The 20209-nt window shown below is 47.2% G+C and overlaps 1 protein-coding gene and 1 long non-coding RNA gene across 3 annotated transcripts in view; both read left to right on the top strand.

The window, feature by feature from the left end:
* LOC148043863 (uncharacterized) overlaps nt 1-6373 on the top strand; it is a 21110-nt gene extending 14737 nt beyond the window's left edge. The window contains exon 3 of the long non-coding RNA XR_015697821.1: nt 6051-6373. This is a non-coding gene — a long non-coding RNA (uncharacterized LOC148043863). The remainder of the gene's footprint in view (nt 1-6050) is intronic.
* The window catches only part of SPRY1 (sprouty RTK signaling antagonist 1), a 503195-nt gene that overhangs the window by 462100 nt on the left and 20886 nt on the right, over nt 1-20209 (top strand). The gene's annotated exons all lie outside the window — the stretch shown is intronic.

The following is a 20209-nucleotide window of genomic DNA, read 5'->3' as shown; positions in this document are numbered from 1 at the left end:
AAAAGGCACTAGTGAAGCCGGAAGAGGCTTCCTTTAGGCTCTACCCCGCCGGTGATCCGGGGGGTTTTCCAGAGCTGTGCCTGCCGGCAGCTGAGTCCACAAACCAGCAGCAGAAGACCAGAAGAGCGGATTCAAATCTCGAGGGCTAGAATCCACCCTTGCAGCCGGCTGCAGAAAGGAGGAGGTTGGTCAGCACCACAACTGTAAGTAATGGCGGAGGCGACTAGGAGCAGGGATGCCAGGCCCAGGGCCCCAGGGGGTGCGGACCCAGATGAAGGAATCTCCAGGCGCGTTTCCCCGGTTCCCAGGGGGAGATCCCCAGTGAGGAGGGATAAGGCCAGGGCCCCCAAGAAGGCAGCCCCCAGGAAGGAGGCCAGGACGACCAGGGCCTTGTCCAGGGAGTTCAGGGTGACCATCAACCCTTCCCGCTCCAGATCACGATCTCCCCGCAGGCCTCCAGCCCGGGTTGAGGCCCAAGCAGCATCTCCAGCCTCACCAAGGGGCTCCCATAGAGGGCACAGTTCTCTATCGCCCCCCCTTTCGCCTGCTCCCCCAGCGGAGTCGAGAGCGGTTCCCTTTGGGTGCAGGGCCACCAGTCCAGCCAGGCCTCACTTGGCTCCTCTATCCCCTGAACCCAGGGAATTTCTACAGCCTCCAGAGCTCCAGCCTGCCCTGCCTGATATCACTAACAGCTTCCAGGACATGCTGGCTAGGGCCTTGGCCCAGGTAATGGCCTCTAGTTTAAGCCAGCAGCCTCAGAGCTCCAGGAGCAGGGCCCCACAGGAGCCTACCAGGGGCCCTCAGGAATGCCCCAGCACCTCAGCTGCCAGGGAGGCCAGGTCTCCCTCCCCATCCACGGCTAGCGAGGCTTCCGATCTAGAGGAGGGAGAATTAAAGGAGGTGGGGTTCTCAGAGGATGAAGATCCCCAGGCAGAGGATGATTTCACAGTCGCAGGCCTCTTTCCCCCCTCCTTATTCAGTTCCTTACTTCGCAAGGCATCTGCCACAGCAGATCTGGATCCCCTACCAGATCCTAAGGCTGTAGCTGAGACATCTGGGGCTGGGAAAGGTAAAAAGAAGAAGGGGCCCTTCCATAGACCTCCTGTGGCTAAGGAGGAGATTCCCACGCCAGAAATGTTCGTGGAGGTGCTCAAGTCCCAGTGGGTAAAGCCAGGGTCCTTCCCCACTCCAGGGGGAAATGAGAGAAAGTTTTACAATCTTAATCAGACCTTTGCCCAAGCTCTCCAGGTACCTGACGTGGACAATCCGGTGGCCACCCTAACCTCAGCCTCAGCGGTCATCACAGGAGACACCGCCAACTGTCTCAAGGCGGAGGACAAGAAGGCAGACATTGTTCTGCACAAGACGTTCCAGGCCATCACCTGGGCCATTAGGGCGGCCGCCTCGGCTTCTTTCTTCAACAGGTCCACGGTACTGTGGTTGGAGCAGCTGAGGGACAGAACTCCGGCCTCAGAGGTTTGCCTGCTGCAGGATATCTTGAAGATTCTAGCAGCCACACAGTTCTCAGTGGATGCCACGCTGGATGCGGTAAAGTATGCTTCCTGCGCTATGTCTTCCTCAGTAGTGTCTAGGCGTCTGCTCTGGCTACGCCACTGACAGGCAGAGTCCCGGATGAAGTGGCACCTAACAGGGGCAGACTACACCGGGTAGAAGCTGTTTGGGACAGCGCTGGACCCGATCCTCGTGGAGGATAAGAACAAGCGGAAGGTCTTCCCAAAGACAACCAGGCGCTCAGACTTCCGTCATGCGCCATACCCCAGAAGAACCTCGTTCAGGCAACCCGACGCGGAGAACCAGAACCAGAGGTACCAGAACCCCAGGTTCCACAGGCAGGAGGATAGGCAATTCCAGAGAGACAGATTCAGGGGTCAGCAGGGCAAGCGGCCCTTTCGAGGAGGAGGCGGTCGCCCCTTCTGCAGGTTCAAGTGATCCAACCCTGGATCACCCCATTGGCAGTCGCCTCTCCCTGTTCGCGGATGCCTGGGAATGTGTCACCTTGGATGAGTGGGTACTCCAGACTGTAAGGCTCGGGCTACACCTGGAGTTTCTCTCTCTCCCCCCCCAGTAGGTTCCGCACCTTTGCCTCCTCCACTGACCTGACCAAGCGGGCCCTTAAGGCCAAGGCCATCAAACATCTGCTAGACAGGGCCATTGAAAGAGTCCCAGAGGGGAAGAAAGGTTCCGGCTTCTACTCGAACCTCTTTCTAGTCCCCAAGAGTTAAGGGGGATGGAGAGCCATTCTGGATCTTAAACTCCTTAATTCCAGGGTGGTATACCGCAAATTTAAGATGGCCTCACTAAAATCCATCCTGGAGGGCATCCGTCCTGGCGATTTCCTAGCCTCTATTGATCTCACAGAGGCATACCTACACATCAGAATCGCCCCGGAACACCGCAAATTCCTTATGTTTTCCCACGAGGGCAACCACTTCCAATACAGGGCCCTCCCCTTTGGGCTAGCCTCAGCCCCCAGGACATTCACCAAGGTGCTAGCAGCAGCCGCAGACTACCTGCGCTCTCTCCCAGTCCGTTTGTTCTGCTATTTAGACGACATCCTCGTTCTAGTTAGATCTCCAGACTCTGCTAAGCAGGACTTGGGGACCACCATCGACACCCTCAGGGCCCTGGATTTCTCCATCAATCTGGAGAAGAGCCACCTGGCGCCTTCCACCAGGCTCCTGCACCTGGGATCCATCACAGATTCAGTGGCTGGGGAGGTCTTCCTGTCCCAGGATCGCAAGGACAGCATTATTAAAATGATCCATGAGGTTCACAAGTTATGCTCTGTCCCTGTAGTTCTTCTTTCCAGACTCCCTGGAGAAGCTCATCTCGTGCATAGGGATCGTGCTGTGGGCTCGACTACACACCAGGGAGCTCCAGTGGTTCCTACTCCCTTACCAGAGAGCCGGGACGAGCGACGCCAGCTTCAGGATCCGGGTGTCACCCCAGGTGTGGCTATCCTTCCGTTGGTAGCTCTCCCCAGCCTTGAACAGGGGATGCCTCTTCAGAGAACCGACAAGAAAGATCCTCACCACAGACGCAAGTCTCTTCAGCTGGGGGGCCCACCTGGAGAACCAGATCGCCCAGGGCCGCTGGACTCCAACAGACCTGCGCAACAACATCAACTGGTTGGAGCTCAGAGCCATCCACCTGGCCCTCCGTCACTTCAAGAACACAGTGACCGGGCATCACATACTAGTCCTGATGGACAACATAGTGGCCAAGGCTCATGTGAACAGACAAGGCGGCACCCATTCCAAGGCTCTCCGCGACGAAGCCCTACGACTGGGGAACTGGGCAGAGAGGCACCTACAATCCATCAGAGTGGAACACATCTCCAGAACAGAAAACCAACAGGCAGACTGGCTCAGCAGGGAGACGGTCGACAACGGAGAGTGGCAACTACATCCCGTGATCTTCCGACAGATCTGCGAGAGGTTCGGACATCCGACGGTGGATCTCTTCACGACCCCACAGAACGCCCAGCTGCCAGAATTCATATCAAGGTTCCCGACCAAGGGAGCCATGGACACGGACGCCCTTCGATGCAGATGGCCACCAGGTATTCTCTACGCTTTTCCCCCCTTCCCCTCATTCCCGGGGTCCTGAGGAGGGTGGTGACGGAGGGAGCGGAGGTAATAATGGTGGCTCCCTTCTGGCCTCGCCGTCCCTGGCTGGCAGACCTCGTGGACCTATCCACAGCTCCTCACTGGAGGATCCCAGCGGGGGAGGTGTCCCTGCACCAGGGGTCTCTAGACCATCCGGATCCAGACTGGCTTCATCTGACCATCTGGCAATTGAGCGGGAACAACTAAGGGAGGCCCAATTCTCCGAGAGTGTCATCAGGACAGTTGAGGCATCCAGGAGGCAGTCTACCACCCGCATCTACAACGCCTCCTGGGTGGCCTTTGCAGACTGGTGCCGAGCTAAAGGTCTCCGCCCAACTGCGGCCTCTGTTCCACAGGTCCTGGACTTCCTCCAGGAAGGTCACGAGAAGGGTCTGGCCACCAGTACCCTTAGGTGACAGGTCTCCGCCCTCTCTACAGTTCGGGGGGGGGGATGAACGCTCCCCCCTTGTCCCAATATCCAGTGTTAAAATGCTAAGGTCTCTCCGGCCACCATCAGCAGATGGATTAGAGCAGCCATATCTCAGGCCTACGGGGCACGGGGACTCCAGGTCCCAGAGGGCATCATAGCGCACTCCACCAGAAGTGCAGCCACCTCAGCAGCCTGGTCCACCCAGGCACCCATAGAGGAGATCTGCCGAACGACCGCCTGGTCCTCTCCTTCTCCCTTTATTAAGCATTACAGACTAGACGCCTACACCTCTGCGGAGGCTGCCTTCGGCAGGAGGGTACTGCAGAGAGTCCTGGACTCTCCAGGGGGCTCAGGCCCGTCTAATCCCTCCCAGGACATCTAGCTTTGGTATGTCCCATTGGTTACTCCTCCCACACCTTCTCTTCGGAAATTGGCAGTTGGACTTACCTGAACTGCATGTTTCGAGGAAAGGTGTGGGAGGAGTCACTTCCCCCCCTGCACAGGGCGCCCCGCGCCTAGGGGGCCTGAGCGAGTCCAGGTTCAGCTATAGCGGTTAGGAAGGATATGTGCTGGCTGTCCTTTCAGATGCTGCTACGATCCATCGGTTAATCTGGGGAAGTCAGAGGAAGGCCGTAGGTGTGGCCTCAAAAGATTACCTCAGTCTCCTAGGCAAGAGGGCTGGGTTAATACCCATTGGTTATTCCTCCCACACCTTTCCTCGAAACATGCAGTTCAGGTAAGTCCAACTGCCATTCTCTTCTGTTCTATTCTTCAGAGAAAGAATTGCTTACCCCCAAAATGACTTTAGTTCTACACATTACCTAAAAATAGTTTCAGGCAATTATCTTTACTGTAAAAGGTAAAGAGTTTCTCAAGCTGAGCTCATCTTCTAAAAGATAAATATTTAATATTAGGTGAGAGGGGTATGTATTTCTCTGCAAGTTTGCCAATTTCTTCTTTTGTGCATTTGGGTCATAATTGCACTTCAAGATTCTAGGCCAAATGTGTTTAATTTACATTAACACTTTAAAGTATTTTTAGTTACCTTTGAACACACAGTCCTTTCAAAGCAGTTTATATATTAAGAACCCAGTAGAAAAATTGGCTTCATTTCAAATTCTGTAGCTATTCCTATTGCAGTGTTAATAAGTGTTGTAAATTCAGAATGACTAATATAGATTTTTTATTTAAAAATATGCAGCAAAAGTTAATAGTGCTGCTTGAAATGGATTTTATGAAGTGTGAATTTGTGTCAAGATTCTGTTTCCCATATGTGTAAATGTTAGGAAAGAGTTTTTCAGACTGGATTCTTTCTACATTGCCAAGAATTTGACATTTCTGGTTGTTACTGCATCTGTTTTGTCAAAAAGGGGTGAAAAGTTACAAATCTAAAGCTCAAATTGTTTCACAAATCGCTTTTGTCTTGTAAAGACGATTAATAAAAGTCATTTGCTATTGAACCAATCAGAGATTTTTATTCCAAGAACTCTAAGTTTCAGTCCCTCACCATAGACTGTCTATAGGAATTAGTATTCAGGACTAATTGTACTAAGATGCCAGAGAAACACATCTATCTCATGAGCTCTTTGCTGTTGTTGTTTCTACTTATATTGCATGTATTATATTGGCTCTTGTTTCTGTATTTTTTGTCACACTTTCCTCCATAAGTAGCCATAGCCATAATGTTTGTATCTCTATATGTGCACTCATATGCCACCTACATAAAAGTGACACAATTTTGACACAATCCATGAAATGAAAAATATTCTGATTGAGAAAAATAAAGGTAACAACATAAGGACCAAGCTGAAACTTGGAAAAAGCTCATCCAACTCAACGGTCTGTTTTCATAATAGTCAATTGGATATATGGTTTACCCTTTTCATGCAGTGAATAAAATTTATCTATATATATATTTTAAAAAATATTCTTTGTCTTCTTTCACCCTTGTGTACTTTCCCTTCATAATGATGATAATGGCTTTTTTTCAGCTTTGCAAAAGCTTACATCCTGCAACAAAACCTCCTACACCATCGGACAGTAACATCTGCCATACCAGGTCCTTGGAAAGGATTTGATAAGTGGATAAAAATGCCAACTCTGGTCTAAACCTTTGGCTGACTGTATGACTAACCATAACAATCACAAAACAGGAACAGAAAATAAAGAAGCTGAAGTGCTCTGGGACTTTGGAATTTAAACAGATAAGTATCTGCCACACAACATCCCAGATAACAGTAGTTGGTGAAAAAACACAAAAAATGTGGATAGTATACATTACAATATCTGGAGGCAACAGAAGAGAAAAGAAAGAATTAGAGAAAATCATAAAATATCAAAATCTGCAAAAATAAGTAGAATGGATGTAACAAAAATGTAAAGATAATACCAGTAGTAATAGGAGTATTGGGAACAATTCCAAAACATTTGGAGGATGTCATCGGTATTGGCAAAATCACCATCAGTCAACTGCAAAAGTTTATTTGAAACAGTTTAAATCATGCAAAAATACCTTTAATATTATTAAACATCTACCTATTTCCGGTCCTTTGGAAGGACATGATAGGTGGACAAAAATGTCAAATCCAGTATAAACCTCTGGCTGACTGTGTGACCATATACTGTATAATATAACTACACTACTTAATTAACCACCAATTAATCACCACATTAATTAAGTTCTATAATTTGTTTATAAAGTATAATCTGTTTTAACCTGGAGTTACCGAATAAAAGTTTATAGGATTAGATTAATACTAGTTATTAAAAGCTATTTTTCCCACATGTTTAGGGGACAATAATTGTCATGTTGGTGTTATTTTATTCTTATTTACTGTTTACAGTAGTTCTTGACTTACAACAGTTCAGTTAGTGACCGTTCAAAGTTGCAATGGCATTGAAAAATGTGATTTATGATCATTTTTCACAGTTACAACCTTTGCAGCATCCTCATGATCACGTGATCAAATTTCAGATGCTTGGCAACTGACCATCAGGTGCCAAGCATCTGAAATTTGATCACATGACCACCAGTTGCCAACAATGGTCAGATTTATGGCCATTTCTGTGTCTCAAGGTCACATGATCTCCTTTTGAGACCTTCTGACAAGCAAAGTCAATAGGAAAGCTAGATTCATTTAACTGGGTTACTAATTTATCAACTGCAGTGATTCACTTAACAACTAGTAAGAAAGATTGCCAAATGGGGCAAAACTTGCTTAACAAATGTGTCACTCAATAACATAAATTTTGGGTTCAGTTGTGGTCATGAGTCAAGGATTACCTGTATTCTAAATTCTATTCTAAAGCCTGTTACAAATAATACGTATAGAGATTGGTTCCATCTCTATAAAGTTTTTATATAATTGCTCATACAGGAGTGCAAAGGAGTCCATTTTCTGACAGAAAGCACCATGTACATTTCCAGAGCTGAATATGGGCTTGCAATTTGGTTGTAGTGCTCAGAACCTCTTCAAAAGTATTCATATGGAGCACCTAGGTTCCATAAAAAGTGTTAGAAAATTGCAAAATAATGAAATCATGCAAAGCATGTTGTCTCAAGTTCTTTTTAATTCACAGTTTAAATCCTTCATGGAATGCATCTGTATTTTGTTTTGCATAATGAAATAAAATATCTGCATCCATGTATGTGTACATGTAACGTTAGGCTGAGCTACATATGTTCCATTATGCATTATGTACCGAGATAAAGACTAAGAACTGAGCAATTGGCGGTATTTTGAGCCACTGTCCATCTATTTCTTCTGCAATGATGAATTGCCATATATTTCTCCATAGCCTCAGGCTGGATCTAACCCATTTCTGAACTCTTTTCCTGACATATCAAATGTGTGTTGTTTTTGAGAATTATCTTACTAAGAGACAGGCAAACATATAGAGCTGGATCCCCTTTACACAATTTTACAACGAGAGAATAATAACAAGAATCAGTATTTCAGTGCTTTATTTGGAAATGTGCCCATTTAAAAAGATAAAGAAGAGCTTGGGCATAAGGGAACATGGTTGGTGTGAAGAAAAAATGAGAAAGAGTAAGCATTGATATGCTCCCTGTGAGGCATACATTCTATTGTTCTCTTGAGCACAGGATTTTACTTTGGTCCATGTAACTGAAAAACATATCTTAGGATGTACATTGCGTCAAAACAGATAAATGTTGTGGCCTGCCAGTGGAGAGCGGAGCTGGCTGCAGATTTGGGCAGTAAGGTGGGGGGGGGGAGAATAATACAATAATACAATACAATAGCAGAGTTGGAAGGGACCTTGGAGGTCTTCTACTCCAACCCCCTGCATAAGCAGGAAACCCTATACCGTTTCAGACAAATGGCTATCCAACATCTTCTTAAAGACTTGCAGTGTTGGGGCATTCACAACTTCTGGAGGCAAGCCGTTCCACTGATTAATTGTTCTAACTGTCAGCCTCTGCTTTGCTGCTGCTTCGGCTGCCATTGAAACGGGGAGGGGGGCATGGTATTTGGGAGGGGAATACTAATTGTGCTGGAGGAAGATCCTGAAGTTTGCTGCCTCTCTTGCTGTGCATGCGGAGGAGGTTTCCCGCCAAGGCCAACGGCACCGACATTCCATCTGGGTGATGCCTTTTGAAGTTATCTCACACCTGACACTTGGGAGAATTATGATTGGACTATAACTGGGATGCCAAGGGGAGGGGAATGGGTTATTCTATATATCATTTGCTTTCGCGCCTAAATAATGAGTCTTTCGCTTTGCTACGCTTCTAATCATTTATAATTAGTAAAAGTACACTTGATTTCTATCAATGGAGTCTCATGGTTTTCTTTCCTAATTATTCAATGGAGGAGTGCTGACAGTAAGCGAAAGACTCATTCACACCCCACCAGGAGTTTTCAACCTACCGTGGGGGGTGTACTCACAAGAAGGACAGAGAAAATGTCATTGCAAGCAAGCGATGATGAGGAGATTGAAAGAGAAACTGCAGAACCAACTTTACCTGAAAGGCTAGCTGGCCTAAGGATAGAGAAGCCTGCGGTTCGGCCCCGATGGACTTTGGGAGTGGGGCTAAAAGAGGATTATGAGGATTATGAGAATTTGGATGCAGGAGTCACCAGACGGAAACAAAGGAAAACCCCAGCAGACTGGAAAGAAACTATGACCGAGCAGAAGTCCCGGGAGAGAGAAATGGAAAGAGAGCAAACGGAAGAATTTGCACAAAGGTACTCCTTGCATAAATTTAGGGAGGGTGAAGAGGCCGAGGGGGGATGGGAGCAAGCAAACCCAGAAACAGTCTCCCCACCCCCAGCCAGGGCTGTTGCCAGAGTAGGGGGTCCCCCAGAAGACGCAGAAGTGCAAAAGTCCCTCCCTTACCAGTAAAATATAACGGTGATACAAAGAGGTTGGGTCCTTTCATCATGCAGATTTGCAACTATATGGAAAAATATGGCCAAGGTTTACAGTCAGATGAGATGAAAGTGCAAATAGTTTCACTTTCTTTGGAAGAAAAAGCGGCCGTTTGGATGGTGAGCTTATACTAATGTAATTCCCCTGTCCTGAGGAATTTTAATGACTTTATGACTGCACTTAAAAGGAGGTTTGATGACCCACTGATTGAGAGACGAGGGAAGGTGAATTTTATGGCCCTAAAACAGGGAAATAAGCCAGTGGCTGAAGAGGTTCAGGATCAGCTTGCATTGGGATTAAATGAGGACATTTACCAACAATGCGTTAACAGACACCTTCCTAAGCGAATTGCTGCTGGCTATGAAAATACAGCAGATGTTGAACTAGACTTGATTAGAATTCAACGTGTGAAAGGGGAAAAAGCAGAGAGATCACCCCCCCCCCAGCTCAAAGGGCCCAATTCCGCATCAGGGGTGAAGGGAAGGGAAGCTCCGCCGGCAAAGAGAAGCCTTTCATGTGCCTCCGTTGTGGAAAAGGAGGCCATCGCGCCATGGATTGCCGTGTTAAACTTCCTCCGCCTGCCCAAACCCCTGCCAAGAGAAAAGGGAAGGCAAGCAAGGCCCTGGGGAAGGAGAAGGGAGTTGCACTCGCTGCCGAAAATACCCCCCCAGCGTTTACAGCCGGAGATGGAGGCGGGAGCGGACGTGACCACCAGCTCCTCTGATGACTCCGATGACGACGGCTCGCCTCAATGCGTGAGTTCACATAAAGGCCCCATGTTGATCCCAATTGAGTTAAGGGTGCTGGCTGGTGGGGAGACGGAGCGGCTTTCCGCTCTACTCGATTCAGGCTGTTCTAGGTGTATGATTAATCGTGCAATGGTTGAGAAACTGGGCTTAAAATTGAGGACTTTGAAAACCCCTATTGTTTTTTTGCCAAATCGATGGATCCATTGCAGGGGGAGGCCCGGCCCATTTCTACACTGAACCCCTAGAGATAAAAATGGGCACCCATGTGGAATTGATCTCTTTTATTGTGGCATTTGGGATGGACAGACCCCTTATTTTGGGACTCCCCTGGCTTCGTAAATGGAACCCTCGCATTAACTGGAGGGAGGGGTGGCTGCGCATCTGGACCAGCACAGCTCCAGACGGGGATGCCAACGCCCCTGAGCCCCGCATTGGCCGCCAGGGGCCAGGAGAAAATTGAGGGGGAGGAAAAGATTCCGAAAGAATATTGGGACTTAAAGGGTTTTTTTAGTGAAAAATCTTCGGATAAGCTTCCACCCCACAGGAGCACTGACTGCTCCATCGAGATTTTGCCTGGAGTGCTGCTTCCAAAACCCCAAATTTACTCTATGTCGCCCAGGGAGATGGAGGAAATGAGGAAGTTTATTGACAAAAACTTACAAAGGGGTTTCATTGAACCAGCCAGACCCAAGGTGGTGGCCCCTGTACTATTCAGGGAGAAGAAAGATGGCTCTCTGCGCTTATGTGTTAATTTTAAGAACCTTAATTCAATCTCTTCTCATAATCTCTACCCTTTGCCTCTGATGAAGGACATGCTGGCCCAACTGGGAAAAGGCCGCATTTTTACTAAACTGGACTTAAGGGAGGCATACTATAGAGTCCGAATTAAGGAGGGAGATGAGTGGAAGATTGCTTTCAACTGCCCCCTGGTGTGCTTCCAGTTCCATGTAATGCCTTTTGGCCTGCAGGGGGCATCTGCAGTTTTCATGCAGCTAATTAATGAGATTTTGCATGACCACCTTTACAAAGGCGTTATCGTATATTTAGATGATATCCTTATTTACACGCAAACATATGAAGACCACGTCAAGTTGGTCCGCACTGTCCTGAAGAAACTCCAAGCCACGGAACTTTATGCCAAGTTATCCAAATGTGAATTTCACCTGGAGAAGATAGACTACCTTGGGTATCGCATCTCACCCGCAGGGGTGGAAATGGACCCCGCTAAGGTCAAGGCGGTCACTGAGTGGGAGGCGCCCCGCACACAGAGGCAATTGCAGAAATTTTTGGGTTTTGCTAATTTCTACCGTCAGTTCATCCCTTCTTTTGCCAAAATTGCACTTCCCATCACTAATTTGTTGAAGTCCAAAGGTGGGCCGAAACCTAAACCTAGCAAACCGTTGAATTGGACCATGGAGTGTCAAGCTGCGTTTGAGAAGTTGAAGAGACTTTTTGCCGAAGAGCCAGTTCTGAAGCATCCAGATATGGACAAGCCTTTTGTCGTTCAAGCTGATGCCAGCGACGTGGCAGTGGGAGCCGTTTTGCTTCAGACGAATGACCAAGGTAATCTACAACCTTGTGCCTACACCTCCCGTAAACTCACAGAGACAGAGAGACGTTGGGCGATTTGGGAGAAAGAGGCATTTGCTGTACGTTGGGCTTTGACCACATGGCGCCATTTCCTGGAGGGCGCTAAACACCCGTTTGAGGTGTGGACTGACCATAAGAACTTGGAAGCTTTGAGGACTCGCAGGCGACTCTCCCCTAAGCAGATGCGATGGGCTCAGCATTTCAATCGTTTTAATTTCACACTTAAGTACATCCCGGGGGGAAGAATTTCATGGCTGGTGCTTTGTCCAGACTCCCTCAGTACAACTGCTCTAAGCTGAGTATTGTTCAACCCGTAGTTCCCGCATCCAGCCTCGCTGCTCCTGTTCTTACTAGGCAACAGACACGCACTAAGGTGGACGTGTCTCAAGATTTCCTTTCCGACCTCAAAAAGGCCCTTCCTCAGGATGATTGGTTCCAGCAGCATCAAGGTGAATGCACAATGAGAGACGATTTGCCATGCATTGGAGCGAAACTTTACGTCCCTGCCTCTCTTCGTCTCATGGTTCTCCAACGGGCACATGATTCCAAGTTGGCGGGGCACTTTGGCTTTGTGAAGACACTGCATCTTGTGAAACGACAGTTTTGGTGGCTATCTTTGAAGAAGGACATTAAACTTTATGTTGCCAGCTGTCCTGTTTGTGCAGCCACTAAGCACCCGCTGGGGAAACCACAAGGTTTACTCCAGACTGTGGCTCGCCCTGTCGCCCCCTGGAAGGAGATTTCTATGGATTTCATTGTCGAACTTCCTGAAAGCCAGGGGCACACGGTCATAGGGTGGTTACAGACTTGTTTTCCAAGCAAGTTCATTTCATACCTTGCCCTAAGATCCCTTCTGCGAAGGCGCTTGCTAAACTTTTCATTTCTCACGTTTACCACTTGCATGGCATGCCTGACCGCATAATTTCTGATAGGGGCGTCCAATTCACCTCCGTCTTCTGGAAAGAATTTCTTAAACGCATTGGCTCCGCCCAGGGTCTAAGCTCCGCCCACCACCCTCAGACTAATGGGGCTTGCGAGAGGAGTAATTCTGTTCTAGAACAATATTTACGTTGTTTCATCAATTACCAGCAAGATGATTGGGTGGACTTGTTGCCACACGCGGAAGTGGCTTATAATAATTCTGTACATAGCAGCACTGGATTCACCCCTTTTCGTGTTGTATTTGGCCAGGACTTTGTTCCTATTCCCAAAGTTCCTCTAGAGCAACCACAGGTTTCGTCTATCTCCGACTGGAGTGAGTGGTTGCGGCACATTTGGCCTTTGGCACTTCGCACTTTGGATGCTGCGCACCGTGCGCATAAGAAACAGGCTGATAAGAAACGTTCTCAACCTTATCAGTACAAAGTGGGTGACCAAGTTTATCTATCCACAAAGTTCCTTCAAAGTACGCAGAAATCAAAAAAGTTGGGGCCTAAGTATGTGGGCCCGTTTCCCATAATCAAGGTCATCAATCCTGTTTCGGTTCGCTTACAGCTACCCAAGCACCTCAACCGTGTATATCCTGTTTTCCACATTAATCTCATTAAACCTGTTCGTTTTTCATCTTTGCGTCCGCCAGTGGATCCGCCACCTGCCCCCCTATTGATTGATGGTGAGCAGCATTTTGAGTTTCGGGAAATCTTGGACTCTCGTAGACGGCAGAACCGCCTTCAGTACCTGGTGGCTTGGAAGCATTTTCCTCAATCTCATGCCGAGTGGGTGGACAAGTCCCATCTCCAGGCCCCCCAGCTGCTCCGCCAGTTCTATTCTGTTTATCCGGATAGCAGAACTCTCATTCCTGACTTTCTCTCCCCCCCCCTATTTTTCTTTTTCTGTTTTTTGTTGTTTGTCTGTTTGTTTGTGTTTTGTCGTTTTCCAGGCCTGACCACCTTTTTCCGGAGGAGGGCCGGATGTCAGCCTCTGCTTTGCTGCTGCTTCGGCTGCCATTGAAACGGGGAGGGGGGCATGGTATTTGGGAGGGGAATACTAATTGTGCTGGAGGAAGATCCTGGAGTTTGCTGCCCCTCTTGCTGCGCATGCGGAGGAGGTTTCCCGTCAAGGCCAACGGCACCGACATTCCATCTGGGTGATGCCTTTCGAAGTTATCTCACACCTGACACTTGGGAGAATTATGATTGGACTGTAACTGGGATGCCAAGGGGAGGGGAATGGGTTATTCTATATATCATTTGCTTTCGCGCTTAAATAATCAGTCTTTCGCTTTGCTACGCTTCTAATCATTTATAATTAGTAAAAGTACACTTGATTTCTATCAATGGAGTCTCGTGGTTTTCTCTCCTAATTATTCAATGGAGGAGTGCTGACACTAACTGTCAGGAAATTTCTCCTCAGTTCTAAGTTGCTTCTCTCCTTAATTAGTTTCCACCCATTGCTTCTTGTTCTACCCTCAGGTTCCTTGGAAAATAGTTTGACTCCCTCTTCTTTGTAGCAACCCCTGAGATATTGGAACACTGCTATCATGTTTCCCCTAGTCCTTCTTTCTATTAAACTAGACATACCCAGTTCCTGCAACCGTTCTTCATATGTTTTAATCACCAGTCCCCTAATCATCTTTGTTGCTCTTCTCTGCACTCTTTCTAGAGTCTCCACATCTTTTCTACATCATGGTGACCAAAACTGAATGTCAATCCTTAAGTCTGGGGAAGGCTCTGTGTCAGAGGCAGAAAGGGGGCCAGAATGAATACCCACAATCATTTGTTATATGATCTCTGTGTAACACGGTGGGAGAGAAAGGAAGAAACAAGGTACAAGACCAACCATATAGCACACCCTGCCATATATCAAAAACATTTGATCTGCAAGTGGGCATTGTATACCACCCAAAGACTACCAAATGAGGACAAATTATTCATTGTAAAGACTACTTGGAGAGTGTCAGCCTCTGCTTTGCTGCTGCTTCGGCTGCCATTGAAACGGGGGGGGGGGGGCATGGTATTTGGGAAGGGAATCATTATGTGCTGGAGGAAGATTCTAGACGCTGGCCTGACCATCTCATTGCACATGCGGAGGAAGGGAGTTTCCTGCCAAGGTTAACTGTCCAGCATTCCATCCTGGTGATGATTTTTGAAGATATCTCCCACCTGACAGTTGGGTGAATTGTAATTGGACTATGGACTGGGGTGCCAAGGGGAGGGGATTGAACTATACATGATATTCTTTGCTTTTGCGCCTAATTAACCAGATTCAGCTTTGCTTCGCTACTATTCGTTTGTAATTAGTAAAAGTACACTTAATTTCAAGCAAATGGAGTTGAGTGGTTTCTTTCCTGATTATTAAATGAAGTAGCATCTGACAGAGAGGGAGATACCTCCAATGTAATCTACTGGATGCCCTGCATGGATTTCCACTGAGACTATGTGGGACAGACAGAAAGGAAGTTAAGCACCACATTGCAAGAATTTAAGTGAGCGCTCAGATGAGGAGACCCAAAATCATTGGAAGCATCACATTTCAATGAACAAGAACATACATTCAATGTTGCAGCTTTTAAGATTGTTGGACAAGTAACACAAAAACACCCATGGAAGTGATTGAAGCCTGGGAAACAGCCCTCCACCAGTCAACAGGAGTGCTGGTTTACCACTATCTTATCAAATACTTAGGAAGAGGGGGGCTTGGTAGTCAAGGAAACATCCAATGACTTAATGGCCAGCCATCCACACCTCAATTGACATCAAAAAGCCACATAAAACAGGCATGACATAAACACAACAAACAGACTAGCCCAAAGCTCACATTCTTATAGAGAGTAGCTTCCTGAAGATGTGTTCCAGCATGAGTCCAAAATCTCATAAGACTAAACCTCTGTGACCAACTCAATTTTGATCCTGTAACTAAATAGGATAGTCTCTGAGGACTGATTGTCAGTGTTGATTTATGTTAAGCTTTGTGGTTGATTTGTATCTGAACTTCCATTGATTTACTCTTTCCAATAATATGCATATGTCTCTGTCTCTGTCTCTCTGTCTCTCTCTGTGTGTGTAATATAGTTACTGTATGGATAGAACATTTTAGACAGTACCTGTCAGCTCCTCTCCATTAATTAATTAGGAAAGAAAGACCACGAGACTCCATGTGTGGAAAATCAAATGTACTTTTACTAATTAAGAATGGTTAAAAGGCAAAGCGTAGCGAAGTCTGATTAATTAGGCGCGAAAGCAATTGATATATAGAATAGCCCATTCCCCACCCCTTGGCATCATAGTCCCAGTCCAATCATAAGTCTTCCAAGTGTCAGGTGCAAGATAACTTCAAAAGGCATCACGAAGATGGAATGTCGGTGCCGTTAGACCTGGCGGGAAACACCCACGCATGCGTAGTCCGATCAGTCGGTGAACTCCAGAACCTTCCACCAGCACAATGAGTAACCCCTCCCAAATACCATGCCCTCCCTCCCTGTTTCACGGCAGCTGAAGCGATAGCAAAGCAGAAGCTGACATCCGGCCATCCCCCGGAAAAAGGCGATCAGGCCTGTAAAACGAAAAAAACACAAACAAACAGATGAACAACAAAACACAGAAGAGAAATGGGGGTGGGGAAGAGAAAATTAAGGCTTGTCAGGATAAGCAGCATAAAACTTCTGAAGCAGCCGGGGAGCACGAACATGGGACTTGTCAACCCATTCCGTATGGGAGGGGGGAAAATGTTTCCAAGCCACTAAGTACTGGACGCGATTACGCCGCCTGCAGGAGTCCAGAATTTCACGGACTTCAAAGTGTTGTTCACCATCAATCAACAAAGGAGCAGGTGGAGGGTAAAGTTGAAACATGAACAGGCTTAATGAGGTTAACGTGGAACACGGGATGAACACGGTTGAGATGCTTAGGCAGCTGCAAACGAACAGAAACAGGATTGATGATCTTGATGATGGGGAAAGGACCAACATACTTAGGTCCCAATTTTTTGGATTTTTGTGTGGTCTGAAGGAACTTTGTGGTCAAGTAAACCAGGTCACCCTCCTTGTACTGATACGGCTGCGTACGCTTCTTATCAGCTTGTTTCTTATGAGCGCGATGAGCAGCATCCAACGTAGCAAGAGTCAAAGGCCAAACACGGCTGAGACGCTCACTCCAGTCAGCGACGGAAGAAACTTGCGGTTGGTCACGAGGCAACTCAGGAATAGGAACAAAGTCCTGACCAAAAACAACCCGGAAAGGGGTAAAACCAGTGCTGGTATGAACAGAATTGTTGTAGGCCACTTCAGCGTGCGGCAACAAGTCCACCCAATCATCCTGCTGATAATTGATGAAACAACGTAAGTACTGTTCTAGAACAGAATTAGTCCTTTCACAGGCCCTGTTAGTCTGAGGATGGTGGGCGGAGCTAAGGCCCTGGGCGGAGCCAATGCGCTTAAGAAATTCCTTCCAGAAGGTTGAGGTGAATTGGACACATCTATCAGAAATAATACGATCAGGCACTCCATGCAACCGGTAAACATGGGAAATGAAGAGTTTAGCGAGAGCCTTAGCAGAAGGAATCTTGTGGCAAGGTATAAAATGAACTTGTTTGGAAAATAAGTCCGTAACGACCCAAATGATGGTGTGCCCCTGGCTCTCAGGAAGCTCGACAATGAAGTCCATTGAAATTTCTTTCCAAGGGGCAACAGGCCGTGCCACAGATTGGAGCAGCCCTTGCGGTTTTCCAGGTGGCCTTTTAGCGGCCGCACAAACCGGACAACTGGCAACATACAGTTCAATGTCCTTTTTCAAAGAGGGCCACCAGAATTGCCTCTTTACGAGATGTAAAGTTTTTACGAAACCAAAGTGACCCGCCAATTTGGAATCGTGAGCACGTTGGAGGACGACGAGACGAAGAGAGGCGGGAACATCCTGAGTCAAGGAGGGCGGGAAGGCTTTCTGGCCCCCCATTGGGCGGAACTCTCAACTCTATTGGGATTAGCATAGGGCCTTTGTTTGAACTCACCCAGCGAGGCGAGGCGTCGTCATCAGAGTCATCAGAGGAGCTGGTGGAGACGTCAGCTTCTCCCTCCAAGGCCTGGCTGAATTGCGGGGCGGTGGAATCCACAGCGAACGTGGCTTCCTTTTTCTTCTTGTCTGGGGACTTGCCGGATTTCCCCTCCCGTTTGGAGGGGTTTGGGGTGGTCGAGGGTAGCTTAGCATGGCATTCTGGCGCGCGATGGCCTCCCTTTCCACAACGAAAGCAGGTAAATGGTCTGGCTTTTCCAGAGGGGCCTCCCCTCCCTTCGCCTCTCACTCCGAAAGGGGTTTTGCGGCTTGGGGGGGGGGAAGATCTCGCTGCTCTCTCCCTTTGCTTCTCCCTCTCCTCCTTTGCACATCAGAGTCTCATTAAATCCAGTTCAATATCAGCTGCGTTTTCAAACCAAACTGTTAGGCGTTTGGGAAGGTGGCGATTAACACTGTTGATAAATATCTTCATCCAAGCCCAAAGCAAATTTGTCCAAAAGGGCTTCTTCACTCCATCCCCTCATGTAATTACACAGGTGTTGAAACTCCTGAATGTACTGGGATACCGGCCTGTCCCCCTGCGTGAGGGTCATAAATTTCAGTTTGCCCCGTTTCTCAGTCAGGGGGCATCAAATCGCCTCTTGAACGCTCCCATAAACTCCCTTAAAATTCCTCAGGAGGGGGGAGTTGGTCTGGTGCAAGCCTGTTCCCCAGTCAGAGGCCTCGTCATCCAAAGCAAGCAAAATCATGCGCACTTTCATGGTATCTGATTCAAAATCGGGCCCATAGATTTCCATGTAATTATAAACCTGCATGATGAAAGACCCCAGCTTCTTAGGATTTCCATCATACTTTACAGTTAAGGGGGGGGACTTTAGCCATTCTGCGTCGTCTGGGGGGTGGGGTCCCTGGTCTGGCAGCACCCCTGGCTGGGGGGGTGAAGCTGCCCGTGGGTTTTCTTGCTCCCACCCCCTCTCGGCCTTTTCTCCCTCCCCGAATCTTTGCCCAGAGTACCTCTGTTCCAAGTAATCAGGTTGACCTCTTTCCTGGGGTCTTCGTTCGGCCCCCGCCTCAAACGGCCTTTCCTGGTGTTTTCTTCTGGTAACGGCCGCATCCCAGTTTGCACCATCTTCTCTTTGTCCCACCGACAAGGACCAACGGGGGGGGGGACTCGCAGGGCTCGTTATTTCCAGCTGAGCCAACTCTTCAGGAAATAAGATATCAGTGGGTTCTTTTTCCTTTTCCCCATTGCTGGCTTGCGAAGACATTTTCTCTGTTTTGTCTTCTTGTAGGTTTCACCCTCCACGGTAGATTGTATTCTCCTGGTAGGGTGTTGTTGAGACTTTGCTAACTGTCAGCTCCTCTCCATTAATTAATTAGGAAAGAAAGACCACGAGACTCCATGTGTGGAAAATCAAATGTACTTTTACTAATTAAGAATTGTTAAAAGGCAAAGCGTAGCGAAGTCTGATTAATTAGGCGCGAAAGCAATTGATATATAGAATAGCCCATTCCCCACCCCTTGGCATCATAGTCCCAGTCCAATCATAAGTCTTCCAAGTGTCAGGTGCAAGATAACTTCAAAAGGCATCACGAAGATGGAATGTCGGTGCCGTTAGACCTGGCGGGAAACACCCACGCATGCGTAGTCCGATCAGTCGGTGAACTCCAGAACCTTCCACCAGCACAATGAGTAACCCCTCCCAAATACCATGCCCTCCCTCCCCGTTTCACGGCAGCTGAAGCGATAGCAAAGCAGAAGCTGACAGTACCAGGATTGCTTAATTTAAACCAAGCTCATTAATGAGAATAGGTCCTCACATAAGCAAATTTGAGCAATGCAGACATTGTATATTAGAATATATACACGACTTAATGGAGTTGTAGTGGTTAAAAGGATCTCCTAACAAACTAGCCATATCTTTTTACATGTTATAAATAAGTCAAGGCCTTGGAATAAGAATTAAATAACTACTTTGTTTTTAAGGCTTCTATGAGCCTTTATTGTACTATTCAGGTTGATTTCTTTGCTTTTACCTGTTCATTTTGGTCCCAACTTAGCAGTTCTGATTAGTTCTGTAAACAGACAGAAAATGCTTTCATAACTTTTGTTTTTATTTTCTTAGTAAACTCTGGTTCTCTGCAGAATTAATGTAGAGATAGTTCTACTTGAGCAGAGCCAAGTGCTAATTTATAGAGTACATTTTTAAACTCATGTTGAAATTATTCCAGTTTCAACACTTCCTCTTATTGTTCTGAAGTGTTATAGTCAAGCACTAACACCTTTTTACTAATTGCTTAGGGAAATTAACCAATTCATCAGATATTCTAGAAAAGTTACTTTTTTCATATAGTTGTTTCATATGGTTATAAAAGAAACATGGGCCAACATGAATAGGCTTTCTGTTAACTTTAATCAATGTGAAAACAATTCTAATGATTCTCAGAACCCACTTTGAGTCCAAATGATAT

This window comes from Thamnophis sirtalis, unplaced genomic scaffold (genome assembly GCF_051295495.1).
Source record: "Thamnophis sirtalis isolate CommonGarterSnake01/CBP01778 unplaced genomic scaffold, rThaSir2_p1.2 scaffold_10, whole genome shotgun sequence".
Lineage (NCBI taxonomy): Eukaryota > Metazoa > Chordata > Lepidosauria > Squamata > Natricidae > Thamnophis > Thamnophis sirtalis.
This window is presented reverse-complemented; position numbering and strand designations above follow the sequence as displayed.